The sequence below is a fragment of the Emydura macquarii genome, unplaced genomic scaffold (assembly GCF_026122565.2).
Source record: "Emydura macquarii macquarii isolate MOO-44397 ecotype Brisbane River unplaced genomic scaffold, CSIRO-AGI_Emac_v2 contig_1107, whole genome shotgun sequence".
Lineage (NCBI taxonomy): Eukaryota > Metazoa > Chordata > Testudines > Chelidae > Emydura > Emydura macquarii.
In genome coordinates this window covers 46265-60837 of record NW_027131244.1, presented here as the reverse complement: position 1 = coordinate 60837, position 14573 = coordinate 46265, and the positions used below count along the sequence as shown (strand labels likewise).

Below are 14573 nucleotides of genomic sequence, written 5' to 3'. Positions count from 1 at the left end.
ATTATTCCAAGTACTGTACTCAGAGCTGGAGTCACTGCACTCTCACTAACAGTAGTTCCATTTATGGGAGTATTTGTCTGAAAAACAGCTGGAGCCCACTAAATAAAAAGAAAAGGTATGTATTACAAAGAAAGTATTTCAAGAAAAGAAGGCTCAGAAGATTATAGCTATATTCATATTTTTACTGCCAATAAATATCTAATTACCTTTGGCACAATAAACGTTCACCCCTTTAAAAATAGACCTACTGACAACAGAAGAATGGTAAACATTTGAGAGATTCCTTCAGTGATATGGCAGCAAAATTACTCCATCTACTAGATCTAGACAGTAAGGTGCAGTGCCGAATTAGGGTAGTATAATGGAAGCCACCATAACCTACCTCCAAAGGAGAAGGCAGTAATGCTGAAAATAATGATGGATTCTTACTGTACAACAGAAAATGGCTTCAAACGAAGCCAATATCTGGCCTAGCAGCAAGTATGGCAGTCTACCACAAGGATAAAAATGAGCTTTTTGGCGATTTCAGAAGAATCTTCATTTCCACACGTTACAATGAGGAGTAAAACGAAAACACAACACCAGCAGCAAAAAAACCACCCTACAGAATCATAATGTGATTTATGGAACAACAAGGTTTTTTTAAAAAATAATATTTACAATACTCATATTAGAGTTAACAAAATTAATAGTGAAATATTAAGCAAAAACGTTCTGATAGGAAGAGAGAATGCAGGGATAATACTTCAAAATATTCTAATTTGTGTTTTAATGAAATAATACACAGTAACCGAGCACAATCAGAATTAAATGGTCACTGATAAGCAAACTACTTGCAGTCTGTATTATCCAACCTCTTTAAAAAATAAAAATCCCAGATGTTTCTTAAAGCAACAAGCAGTTTTAAAAATTCCTAGGATAATCACAGAGTAACAACACATGAGCACACATGTCTACATAACTACTTCTATTGCAAAAATGATCCAATTTTAAAAGGGTTAGGTGATTTTCTGAGGAAAAAATGGAAAAAAATAGGGTTTTAATTTCATGTTTTATTACAGTACCTTTTTAAGAGGTAAAACAATACACAACAGAAAAAAAAAGTGTGCATGCCAGGTAAACATCATAATCAATCACCACCTAGTTTCGACAGGGGACGGGGACCTAAGCCCGAAGGTAAGTGGGGAAGAGGGACACCACAAGGAAGCAGAAGGAGGAGGGTGCAGCAGGGGAGGCCTCCCGATTCATACTGTGAAAGTAGGCCAATCGGCTACTTATCTCAAGTGCCTGTACACAAATGCAAGAAGCCTGGGAAACAAGCAGGAGGAACTGGAAATCCTGGCACAGTTAAGAAACTACAACATGATTGGAATAACTGAGACTTGGTGGAGTAACTCACACGACTGGAGCACTGTCATGGATGGGTATAAACTGTTCAGGAAGGACAGGCAGGGGCGAAAGGGTGGAGGAGTTGCACTGTATGTAAGAGAGCACTATGACTGCTCTGAGCTCCAGTATGAAACTGGAGATACGTCAGTTGAGTGTCTCTGGGTTAAGCTTAGAAGCAAGAACAATAAGCGTGATGTCGTGGTGGGTGTCTGTTACAGACCACCAGACCAGGAGGATGAGGTAGATGAGGCTTTCTTTACTCAACTAGGGAAAGTTTCCAGTTCACAGGGCCTGATTCTCATGGGAGACTTCAATCACCCTGACATCTGCTGGAAGAGCAATACAGCAGAGCACAAACAATCCAGGAAGTTTTTGGAGAGTGTCGCAGACAATTTCCTGGTGCAAGTGCTGAAGCAACCAACTAGGGGCCGTGCTTCTCTTGACCTGCTGCTCACAAACAGGGAAGATTTGGTAGGGGAAGTAGAAGTGGGTGGCAACCTAGGCAGCAGTGACCATGAGATGGTCGAGTTCAGGATCCTGACAAAAGGAAGAAAGGAGAACAGCAGGATATGGACCATGGACTTCAGAAAATCAGACTTTGACTCCCTCAGGGAACTGATGGGCAGGATTCCCTGGGAGGCTAATATGAGGGGGAAAGGAACCCAAGAGAGCTGGCTGTATTTTAAAAAGACCTTATTGAGGGCACAGGAGCAAACCATCCCGATGTGCAGAAAGAATAGCAAATATGGTAGGCGTCCAGCTTGGCTTAACAAAGATGTCCTTGGCGAACTGAAACGCAAAAAAGAAGCTTACAAGAAGTGGAAGCTTGGTCAGATGACTAGGGAGGATTATAAAAATACTGCTCAAACGTGCAGGAATGAAATCAGGAAGGCCAAAGCACAATTGGAGTTGCAGCTAGCAAGGGACGTGAAGGGGAACAAGAAGGGATTCTACAGGCATGTTGCCAACAAGAGGAAGATTCGGGAAAGTGTGGGCCCCTTAGAGAATGAGGGAGGCAACCTAGTGACGGAGGATGTGGAGAAAGCTGAGGTACTCAATGCCTTTTTTGCCTCTGTCTTCACAGACAAGATCAGCTCCCAGACTGCTGTACTGGGTGGCACAGAATGGGAAGGAGGCGAACATCCCGCAGTGCTGAAGGAACGGGTTCAAGACTATTTAGAAGGATTGGACATTCACAAGTCCATGGGGCCGGATACAATGCACCCGAGGGTGCTAAGGGAGTTGCCTGAGGTGATTTCAGAGCCATTGGCTATTATCTTTGAAAGCTCGTGGCAACAGGGGGAGGTCCCAGAGGACTGGAAAAAAGCAAATATAGTGCCCATCTTCAAAAAAGGGAGGAAAGAGGATCCAGGGAACTACAGACCAGCCAGCCTCACCTCAATCCCTGGAAAAATCATGGAGAAGGTCCTTAAGGAATCCATTTTAAGGCACTTGGAAGAGAGGAAGGTGATCAGGAACAGTCAACACGGATTCACCAAGGGAAAGTCATGCCTGACCAACCTGATTGCTTTCTATGATGAGGTGACTGGCTCTGTGGATGTAGGGAAGGCGGTGGATGTGATATACCTTGACTTTAGCAAAGCTTTTGATACTATCTCTCACAGTATTCTTATCAGCAAGTTAAAGAAGTATGGGTTGGATGAATGGACTATAAAGTGGATAGAGAACTGGCTAGAGCATAGGGCTCAACGAGTAGTGATCAGTGGCTCCATGTCTAGCTGGCAACCGGTCACAAGCGGAGTTCCCCAGGGGTCGGTCCTGGGGCTGGTTTTGTTCAACATCTTATTAATGATCTGGAGGATGGGGTAGATTGCACCCTCAGCAAGTTTGCGGACGACACTAAGCTGGGGGGAGTGGTAGATACCCTGGAGGGTAGGGATAGGATACAGAGTGACCTAAACAAACTGGAGGATTGGGCCAAAAGAAATCTCATGAGGTTCAACAAAGAAAAGTGCAGAGTCCTCCACTTAGGAAGGAAGAATCCCAGGCACAGCTATAGGGGGTAACAGTGGATAAAAAGCTGGATATGAGTCAGCAGTGTGCCCTGGTTGTCAAGAAGGCTAATAGCATATTGGGCTGCATTAGGAGGGGCATTGCCAGCAGGTCACGGGAAGTGATTATTCCCCTCTATTCGGCACTGGTGAGGCCGCATTTAGAATATTGTGTCCAGTTTTGGGCCCCCCACTACAAAAAGAATGTGGACAAGTTGGAGAGAGTACAGCGGAGGGCAACCAAAATGATTAGGGGGCTGGGGCACAGGACTTATGAGGAGAGGCTGAGGGAACTGGGCTTGTTTAGTCTGCAAAAGAGAAGAGTGAGGGGGGATTTGATAGCGGCCTTTAACTACCTGAAAGGGGGTTCTAGGGAGGATGGGGTTAGGCTGTTCTCAGTGGTGGCAGATGACTGAACAAGGAGCAACGGTCTCAAGTTGCAGGGCGGGAGATCTAGGTTGGACATTAGGAAAAAGTTTTTCACTAGGAGGGTGGTGAAGCACTGGAATGGGTTACCTAGGGAGGTGGTGGAATCTCCATCCTTAGAGGTTTTTAAGCTGAGGCTTGACAAAGCCCTGGCTGGGATGATATAGCTGAGGTTAGTCCTGGTTAGTCCTGCTTGAGCAGGGGGTTGGACTAGATGACCTCCTGAGGTCCCTTCCAACTCTAATATTCTATGATTCTATGAATGCATATTGCATATTCTAAAGGTAAAGCTCTGCGTTTATACATCGGAGTCTGCAAAACACTCTTTCTTTAATGTATGCTTATTCCTCACATTTAATTCCATTAAAGTCAATCGGACTGCAGATCAGTCTGCATGAATGTTTGAATAAGCCTACAGCATAGAAATTACAAGAGCAATGGATGGTTTTGGGTGAGGAAAAAGTTCAGTTTAATTTTTAATATTTGTATAGAAATGACACTATTTTTGAAGATATTTGAGAAAATGTAATGTTGGAATAGGTAAAATCAGCCACATATTTAATTTATGAAGTATTACATAAAATTGATTTATTTCAAAATTTCATAATATTATACTGCATCTGCCTATTTCACCTTCTGATCTGAGAAACATCAGAATACATATGCCTATAAAAATACCAAGTCTATATTAAAACATTTTATTCTGACAAACAGACAATCACAGAGATTCACAGTTGTGGCAGTCGTTCTGTTCTTAACTCACCTCATTTATGCCTAGGTACTGCAGTACATAAGGTAAAAAACATGTTTTAAATCTGAACTTTAAATTTATTTTATTGCTGTGTTTACATGTCTTTTAAGACAAAATAGCCTTACAAAATTATTAAAATGACATGAAACATTCAAATGACTCCTTTAAAATTGTTTGTTTATTCAGGCATAAACCCATTGTGATTAGACTTTTTCAAAGATAATCATCTTGCTGATTATTGATCATGGGAAAACCACAGTAATAAATGCAACTTGTTTTTACTTTCAAAATTCAAAAACTTGACTGTTTAAGGTACTTCATCTTTTCTAATTACAGCTTCCTCTCTTGTCTCTTTATCTTAGCCACTTGTACTTTTCTCCATCTTTGCACTTAATCTATTTACCTTCTTCTTTTCTTTGCATTTATCTGTCTCAAAATGTAAGAAAAGGACCATTTTAAAAATGAAACTGCCTACCCGCAGCAGCTTTCAAATGTAACCTATAAATATAGGTAACAAAATTATGCCCCAGCTGACCAGACTTAATAGGATATTCTGTACATGACTCTCCAACAACTCTCTTTCAGTTTTCTGAACAGGTACTACAATGTCCATCTCCATTATAAAACAAGGTTACTTACCAGTAACTGTTGTTCTTCGAGATGTGTTGCTCATATTCATTCCAACAGAGGTGAGTGCGCGCCCTGTGCACGAGTCTCCGGAAGCTTTTTTGCCCTAGCAACCCCCACAGGGTTGGCTCCGGCGCCCCCTGGAGTGCCGCGCTCATGTTGCGGTATATATAGCGCCGCCGACCCCACGGGTCCCCAGTCCCTTCTTTCTGCCGACTCCGACAGCGGGGACGGAGGGTGGGTTTGGAATGAATATGAGCAACGCATCTCGAAGAACAACAGTTACTGGTAAGTAACCTTGTTTTCTCTCTTCGAGTGATTGCTCATATGCATTCCAACAGAGGTGATTAATTAGCCATACCTTTGGAGGTGGGTAGGAGTCACTGGCGAGCAGCCCTTCTCAATACGGCTCTGCCCACGGTTGCGTCCTCTCTAGCCTGCTGTACGATGGCGTAGTGGGACGTAAAGGTGTGTACCGATGACCAGGTCGCTGCTCTGCAGATGTCCTGCAGGGGCACTCGTTCCAGAAAGGCCGCGGATGAGGCCTGGGCTCTGGTAGAATGTGCGGTGACTGGACCTGGGAGTCGCACCTTCGCCAGCTCGTAGCAGGTTTTTATACACGTGGTGATCCAGTTGGAGATGCGCTGGGTGGAGACAGGTGAGCCCTTCATCCGGTCCGCCACTGCCACAAACAGCTGCGTTGATTTCCGGAACGGCCTGGTTCTCTCAATGTAGAAGGCCAGGGCTCTTCTGACGTCCAGCGAGTGCCATCTCCGTTCCTCCTCCGAACCGTGTGGTTTGGGAAAGAACACGGGGAGGAAGATATCCTGGTTATAGTGGAACTGGGACACCACCTTAGGTAAAAAGGCTGGGTGGGGTCTCAGTCGCACTTTGTCACTATAGAAAACCATGTATGGGGGTTCCGAGGTTAGTGCTCTGATTTCGGAGACCCTCCTGGCCGATGTAATGGCCACGAGGAAGGCTACCTTCCAGGAGAGGACGAGCAAAGGGCATGTAGCCATAGGCTCGAAGGGGGGTCCTGTCAACCTGGAGAGGACCAGGTTTAGATCCCACAGAGGCACCGGGTCACGGACCTGCGGATATAGCCTCTCTACCCCCTTGAGGAACCTAATGGACATAGGGTGTGAGAAGATCGACCTTCCCTCCAGTGGTTCGTGGAAGGCCGAGATGGCCGCTAGGTGTACCCTGAGGGAGGCCAATGCCAAGCCCAGTGACTTCAAGTGGAGCAGATACTCAAGAATCGCCTGAATGGGCGAACAACTGGGCGGGACACCCCTGGAGGCCGCCCAAACAGTGAAACGCTTCCATTTAGCCTTGTACACCACCTGGGTAGATTGTTTCCTGCTACCCAGTAAGACTAGTTGGACCTGCGCCGAACAGGCCCTCTCTCCCTCCGTCAACCACAAAGCCTCCATGCTGTCAGGTGTAGGGAGTCCAGGTCTGGGTGCAGCAGGCGACCCCGGTCCTGGGAGAGCAGGTCGTAGCGTTTCGGAAGTGGTATCGGCGTGGCTATAGAGAGGTCCAACAGCAGGCTGTACCAGTGTTGCCTTGGCCACACCGGGGCGATGAGGATAACATTGGCTCTGTCTCTCTTTATTTTCAAGAGTACTTTGGGAAGTAGTGGGACGGGGGGAAAGGCATACATGAGAGCCCCCGTCCACTGTATGAGGAAGGCGTCGGAGATGGAGTTCGGGTCGCGCCCCCGGAGGGAGCAAAACCTCGGGCACTTCTTGTTCGATGCCGACGCAAATAGATCTAGTTGGGGAATACCCCACTTGCGGAAGAGAAAAGTTGTCACCTCCCAGTGTAGTGACCAATCGTGGCGGGGTGAGAACGACCTGCTGAGGCGGTCCGCCTCGTCGTTCCTGACCCCAGGGAGGTGAGAAGCAGACAAATGAAAGTTGTGTCTCACCGCAAGGTCCCACAACTGCGTCGCCTCCTGGCAGAGGGCCGATGAGCGAGCCTCCCCTTGCCTGTTTATATAAAACATGGCAGCTGTGTTGTCTGTCATGACTTGTACTACCTGACCCTTCAGGAATCTGAGGAAGACCTTGCAGGCCAGGTGGACCGCTCGGAGCTCCCGTACATTGATATGGAGCTTTTGTTCCTGTGTTGACCAGAGGCCCTGCGTGCTGAGGTCTCTGTTCACGTGGGCCCCCCAACCCACATCCGAAGCGTCCGTGATCAGGGTTATGGAGGGTGTCAACTCTGCAAAGGGAACCCCTCTCAATACTTCCGTGGGGTTCGTCCACCAAATTAATGACCTCAGAACCGAAGTTGGGACAGTGACTACCCGTCCAAGGGAGTGCCTGGCCGGAGCGTATACAGAGGCCAACCAACCCTGCAGGGTTCTGAGTTTGAGGCGAGCAAGCCTCACGACATAGGTGCAAGCCGCCATGTGTCCCAACAGTTGAAGGCAGTGCCTGGCTGTGGTCGTGGGGGACCTGTGGAGATTGTCTATGATGGTAGTCATTGCCTCGAAGCGGGGCTGCGGAAGGAAAGCCCTGGCTTGAACTGCATCCAGAGTGGCCCCTATGAAGTCTATTCGTTGTACTGGTGTGAGGGTGGACTTCTGCTCGTTTATGAGCAGACCCAGCCTGCTGCATATTGTGCAAGTCAGTGTCAGGCTGTTCTGAACATGGTCTCTGGACCAGCCCCGGATTAGCCAGTCGTCTAGGTAGGGGAAGATCTGAACTCCCTTGCGGCGGAGGTGGGCAACCACCACCACCATACATTTTGTAAAAACCCTGGGAGCTGAAGAGAGGCCAAAGGGCAGGGCCGAGAACTGGTAGTGGCCACCAGCTACCTGAAAGCGTAGAAACTGCCTGTGGCCCGGGAGGATGGAAATATGAAAGTAGGCATCCTGTAGGTCGAGGGCAGCAAACCAATCTCCTGGATCTAGTGTGGGAATGATGGAGGCTAGGGAGACCATGCGGAACTTGAGGCGTCTGATGAACTTGTTTAGACGCCGAAGGTCCAGAATGGGCCTGAGGCCTCCCTTCGCCTTGGGGATAAGGAAATACTGGGAATAGAACCCCCTGCCTCTTTCCTGAAGAGGAACCTCTTCCACCGCCCCCAGGAGGAGGAGGGCATTCACCTCCTGAATAAGGAGCTGCTCGTGAGAGGGGTCCCTGAAGAGGGACGGGGTAGGGGGAAGGTCCGGTGGGAAGGCAGAGAGTTGCAGGGCATAACCTCTTTGTATTATACTCAGTACCCAGCGGTCTGAGGTTATGCTCTGCCACTCGGGAAGGAACGGACGCAGTCTATTCATGAAAGTCCGAGTATTCCAGGAGATGGGGGGGGTGCCACCCTCGGGCATCCCATCAAAACTGCCGCTTGGCACCCTTTTGCGGCCCTTGCTGGGAGCCCCCAGCTGGGCCTTGGCGGTCCCGACGATTGGATTGTCGGAACCGATCCCTGCCCCTTCTCAACTGAGGGGGTCTAGGAGGTGGTCTCGGTGGAGGCTGCTGTTGCTGCTGCCTAGGGGGGCGTGGTCGACCCTGCCTCCTAGCTGCTTGTGGCACATAGAGACCCAGGGATTTCAGGGTGGCTCTAGAGTCTTTTAAGGCGTGCAGCTTCTCATCAGTTCTTTCAGAGAAGAGGCCAGTTCCCGTAAAGGGCAAGTCCTGAATGGCCTGCTGAACTTCAGGCGAGAGTCCGGAGGATTGTAACCAGGATGCCCTGCGCATAACTATGCCCGAGGCCATAGCCCTCCCCGCCGCGTCCGTGGCATCGCTAGCCGATTGAAGGGCAGCATTGGCAACCAAGGAGCCCTCCTGGACCAGCGTAGTAAAGTCTGCCAACATATCCTGGGGCAGGCCTTGGAGAAACCTCTGGAGGGAGGACCACAGGTTAAGAGTGTAGCGTCCCAGCAGCGCCTGATAGTTGGCCATACGGAGCTGCAGCGCTGCTGTGGAGTATACCTTCCTCCCAAAGAGATCGAGTTTCTTACTCTCCTTATTTTTGGGAGTATTTGCATGTGCACCCTGCCTGTCCCGCTGATTTACCGCGTCCACGACCAGGGTCCCTGGGGCTGGGTGGTTAAACAGGTACTCAAACCCTTGCAGTGGCACATAATATTTCCTCTCTGCTGTCTTAGAGGTAGGTGCCACTGAGGCTGGGTTCTCCCAGAGGGGCTTAACAAGTTTGAGCACGCTCTCATGGACCGGGAGTGCGATCCTAGATGGACCTGCTGGTCCTACAGCTCCAAAGAGAGGGTCCTCCTCCTCTACTAGCTCCTTGATGTCCAGCTTTAAATTCTCTGCCAGACGCTTGAGGAGCTCTTGGTAAGTTTTGAAGTCTGGCAGAGGGGTCCCCCGATCTCTCGCCGTTGCCTCTGCTGGGGATGAAGAGGAGGACTGAGGAATTGGCCCAGTGGATGGGCCTTCCAAGGGATCAGACTCTTCCTCCGAAGAGTTCCCTCTCTCCTCTTGGCTTTGAGGGGGGGATAGGGGGGTGAGGTCCCATGGAGGGTGCCGACCCCGTGCCCTGTGTGGTCTGCGGGGCCCATTGCCAGTACGGCCATTGCCAAGGGCCATGCGGCCATGACAGCACCGCTCCCGGTGCCGGGTAGGATCCATGCGGTACCGGTACCGGTGCCGCGTAGGAGGAGACCCCTTGAGCGACGGTGTTATGCGCGTGGTGCCTCCTAGGTCCGCGGTTCCTATCTCCCCGCTCCCGAGAAGTACTCCTAGATGACCAGGAGTGGTCCTGGCGATGTTGACGACGCCGGCGTGGGGGGGAGCGGCTGGAGGAAGAGGAGGATTGCCTCCTGTGCACCTTTGATTTCGCATGGCGCTTATAAGGTGGAGACCTGGAGCGGCGTCTTGGCGTCTGCTCCTTCGAGTGCGGTGCCGTAACAGTCGGTGCCGTGTGCTCCGGTGCCGAAGCCCGTACCGGGCTATGCGTCGGGGATCTAGAGCCCCTTCGATCTCGGCTACTGCTTGTCCGGCGGCCGGAGTCTGGGGCCTCTACCGGTGCCGATGTGCGCTGAGCCACGATCCCGACTGGGCTAGGGGTCTCACGACGCGTCTCCCTGCTCCGCTGCGTGGTACGCAGAGTGTGCACCGGGGATCTAGACCGGTGCCGGGACTCCTGTTCGGCCACCGGGACCCGCACCGGGCTCCTTGTTGGGGATCGGGAGCGTCGGCCTCTGCTCCGTACTGAGGGCGGAGATGGAGACCGGTGCCGGCTGCGCCTCGGGGAACGGGACCGGTACCGGGAGGCTGGGGAGGGAGACCGGTGCCGGCTGTGCCTCGGGGAACTGGACCGGTGCCGGGAGCGGGACCGGTGCCGAGTGTCTCTAGGTGTGGAGCGCCTGGATGAACTGGATCTCCGTCGAGGAGATCGGTGCCGGCCGCTGGTGGGTGAGCGCACCGGGCTGCGTCCCCCAGAACGCTCTCTCGGTGCCGTAGTTGCCGGTGCCGAGGCATGGGCTGGTGATCGGCGCCTGGATTCCAGAGATCGGGAACCCTCAGAGGCTGAACTGTGATGCCTCTTGCCGGCGTCTCAGGACCGCCCTGGCCGGCGCGGTGCCGAGGGGCTCAACGACCCATGGTCGGAGCTAGGAGGGGAGCTGTCGCCGCCCCTCCTTGACCGTCTGGGGGGAGACCTCTCCTGCCGTCTCTGCCACCCACCGGGGTAACCCAGCGCGGGTTTACCCCGAGACGCTATTCCCGGAACCCTCGGCCGAGGGGGGGACGGAGGCGTGGGCATGCCCATGAGGGCACGAGAAGCCGCAAACGCCTCCGGCGTCGACGGTCCCTGCAGGGGCACTACCCCACCCCCCGGGGTCGGGGGAGGCTCCCTGTGAGGAGATGCCAGTGCCGACATGTCCATGGCATGGGGCTGGGGCATCTCCTGAATCGCCCCCAGCAGTTCCGGTCGCTGGGGGGAGTCCATGAGTACGGCCTTGGGCCGCTTCTTTTTAGTCGGTGCCGGTTTCGTCGGTGCCGTCTTCGTCGGTGCCGTCGGTGCCGCTGTGGTCGGTGCCGGCGGGGCGCTCTGCACCGACGAGACACTCGGTGCCGCCGGCGACCTGGAGGGCTCGGAGTCGGGGCGAAGCGCTGACTCCATTAACATAGCCTTCAAGCGGGCATCGCGTTCTTTTTGTGTCCGTGGCTTGAAGGCTTTGCATATTTTACAGCGCTCTTTGCGATGCAGTTCTCCCAGGCAGCGAAGGCACCTGTCATGGGGGTCACTGACTGAGAAGGCCTTCATGCACACCACGCAGGCTTTGAATCCTGTGGATCCCGGCATGGCTGTGCCAGCCCCGAAGGGCCAAAGTCCTTAACTAATAACACTACTCTATTTACACTATGACAGAACTATTAACTACTACTTAACTATTTACATATAAAACAAAGGTTGCTACTTGCATATAATAGCAAGGGGCACTAGCGTTCCAGCTACCGTTACGGGTGGAAAGAAGGAACTGGGGACCCGAGGGGTCGGCGGCGCTATATATACCGCGACATGAGCGCGGCACTCCACGGGGCGCCGGAGCCGACCCTGCGGGGGTTGCTAGGGCAAAAAAGCTTCCGGAGACTCGTGCACGGGGCGCGCACTCACCTCTGTTGGAATGCATATGAGCAATCACTCGAAGAGAGAACCAGTTGGCTCCTGCTCTGTATATTGCTCCATCACGCTGGTGATGTCACAGAATATTTATTCCATTGTACTGTCAATTAATTTACTCTAAATAAAAAATAGTTAAAATAAGGATGCTTGCAAGACTGAGCCAACATAGTGCTAAAACAAAGATGGTATTGTTAGCAAGGATACTGTCTAAAGGCTGAGGACATCACATCAGAGAAGACGGTTGGCTGAAGCGGGCAGACATTGCCACAGGACCTCAAAGAAAATTAAAGGAAAGTACACGCCTCATAGTGTTCCTGTAGTTTAAGGCAGTACATGCACCCACCACTTATTGCCCATGCTGGTGGCATGTTTTTTAATTCCCCTTTACAAACTTAGTTCCGTTTACCTTGAAGTACCCATTTCTTACAGCTGGCACTTTTTAAACTTACAATGTAAAATATTTCTTTCAGAGATAGGAGACTGTTCAGAGCACCAGAAGATCTAGTGAGTTTGTAGTGCCAGATAGGGAAATTAATGATGAACTTAATTTTAATGGAAAGCAAAAATGTTAAGCAGGGAAGTTTCCAGAAAACTTCTCTTAAAAAGGTAATAAAGAAGTAATTTGCCACTAACACACTGTTGTATCCGAAAGGACCTAAAGTAACAGAGTAACAGGAACTGCAGATTGACACAAAAGACTGCATTAGTCTGATCGAGAAGGAAACACAAGAAATGAACATGAAGATATTAGCATTTAACCTGCGAAGGGTCAATGCTTCTTTTCTCCATTCTTTGTAGGATACAGCAACCTCAGATACTAGGAAGACCTTTACTGCTCCTGCTATGTTATCTTTGAAACAGATTCCCTGTTCTATTAAAAATGTGTATTACACCTGTTGTGAAAGAATAATAGGTTCTACATACATCCAAGATCAAACAAAATTCTCAGTTATTGAATACATTTTTTCCCAGGGTGATCATTAATGCATTTTTCTTTAGCAACTGTGCTGTGAGAAGAGCAGACCAAATAAACTTATCAATGTTATTGAATTATGAGTCAAAGCACTAGAGTAGGCCTCTGCATTAGCGAATAGGGTTGGGGCAATTCTATATGGTACTGAACTCTCAAAAGCCAGAACCAAGACATGTAAAGTTTTAGTCATGTAACTTTTAAACCAAGAGCCAAGATTAAGGTTTATTTTATGAAAAAATTCCAATTAAGTCAGAAACAATTAACAATGAAATACATTAATCAAAATTTGACATGTAATTGCATCATGCAAAATTCCAAACTCTATGTCCTTTATAACATCACAATAAACTGTAGTTATTATAAATGAAGTTTAGTTTATACAAAAATACATTCAACTATATACTATGTAGCTATGAATATATGCAATGCTTCATTTACTATTGTATACATTTGTTATATTCCATAACAGTAAATATACCTGGTTTAGTGTATTATCAGTCTTTAGTTCTTTATGATTAGAGTACTGAATATAGATGGGTTGGTTACGAAGATGAGGTGTCACAGCAGAATAATAATTAACCATAGTGATAGCTGCTTCTTCTGTTGCCAGCTCCAAAAAAGCCTATAATGTAAGAATTTTTTTTAAAAAAGTAGTATTTACACACTATTTACACTTTGTATTGCTAGAATAAAACACATAATGCTGGGATTTGATAAGATTTCTAGTTTTTCATGTTTTTCCGGAAAAAAACCCAACTCTCTGTAATGGGTCTGTAGTTAGCAAATAAAGATCGTATCTTCAAAGACAACATTTTACGTCTGTCCAGTTTAGCAAACTGGTGTTTGTGCACATAAAATTATATCTTTGAAGAGGTTGGCCTAAATGTTTAGCTTGGAAGTCAAATTTTTTGAGTGTCATCTGCTCTGAACTGTTAGCTCTTCACTACTTTCTGAGATAAAATGTACTAGAAGTAGTACGAAGTTCACAGCAGAGGAGTACAAACTGAAAGAATATAAGGCTTTTCATCTTAATTATTTACTATTACATCGGGATTAACCTCAGTAACATTTTACCAGTATATTTTCGAATTAGAAAATACTTAATCATTGTACTATAAACAGAATACCAAAACAAGAAGAATACCTGATGTTTTCCTTTTAGCATCAGAACATTGGTTACCATGCCAAAACGTAAGCCTAATGCAATAACTTCTGTTTCTGTCACATCATCAGGCAATTTCCTGATATGAAGAACACGAGAAGGAGTCCCATCCATTTTAGCCTTTGCTTTGAATTTCTTGTTGTCATTACCATTAGCTGAAAGACATTTTTAAACTCCATTTCATATGTACAAGTCAGTAATATTTTAGAAAATATCTACACAGACAAACTTTTCAAATAAGATGCACTTTGTACTTGAGACGAAATATTCAAGTCATCCTGTGAACTATGCACCCTCCCATTCATGTCAGCAAAGCCATTTCACATTTACCTAAGATTTCCAAAGGAACTAACAAGCAGATGAAAATTTGGAACTGCTAGAGGTCATATGACAAAGTTCATGGAGAACAAAGGGGATATCAGAGGACTAGAGAAAATTCTATGTAACTGACAAAAAAGTCCAGTTCATTTCACTTTGATACTGTGTGAAAAAACTATAAATCGATAGGCAGGAACTTATGTCAAAATTCTCTCAGAGCCCAGCCTGCGTAATGAGAGTTTTTGTTGGTGAATTCCACAGAGAGGAGAGAATGGAGAAGTCCTCCACTTTTAAGACTTCAGAGTGGTGGCGGTA

At 48.3% G+C, this 14573-nt stretch overlaps 1 long non-coding RNA gene across 1 annotated transcript; it reads right to left on the bottom strand.

The window, feature by feature from the left end:
- Nucleotides 1-14056, bottom strand: LOC137151537 (uncharacterized). Its single transcript, XR_010919292.1, has 3 exons — nucleotides 13923-14056; nucleotides 13257-13400; nucleotides 1-98 (listed from the first exon to the last, which is right to left on the bottom strand). It is a non-coding gene; the product is annotated as an uncharacterized lncRNA (long non-coding RNA).
- Nucleotides 14057-14573: the final 517 nt, after the last annotated feature.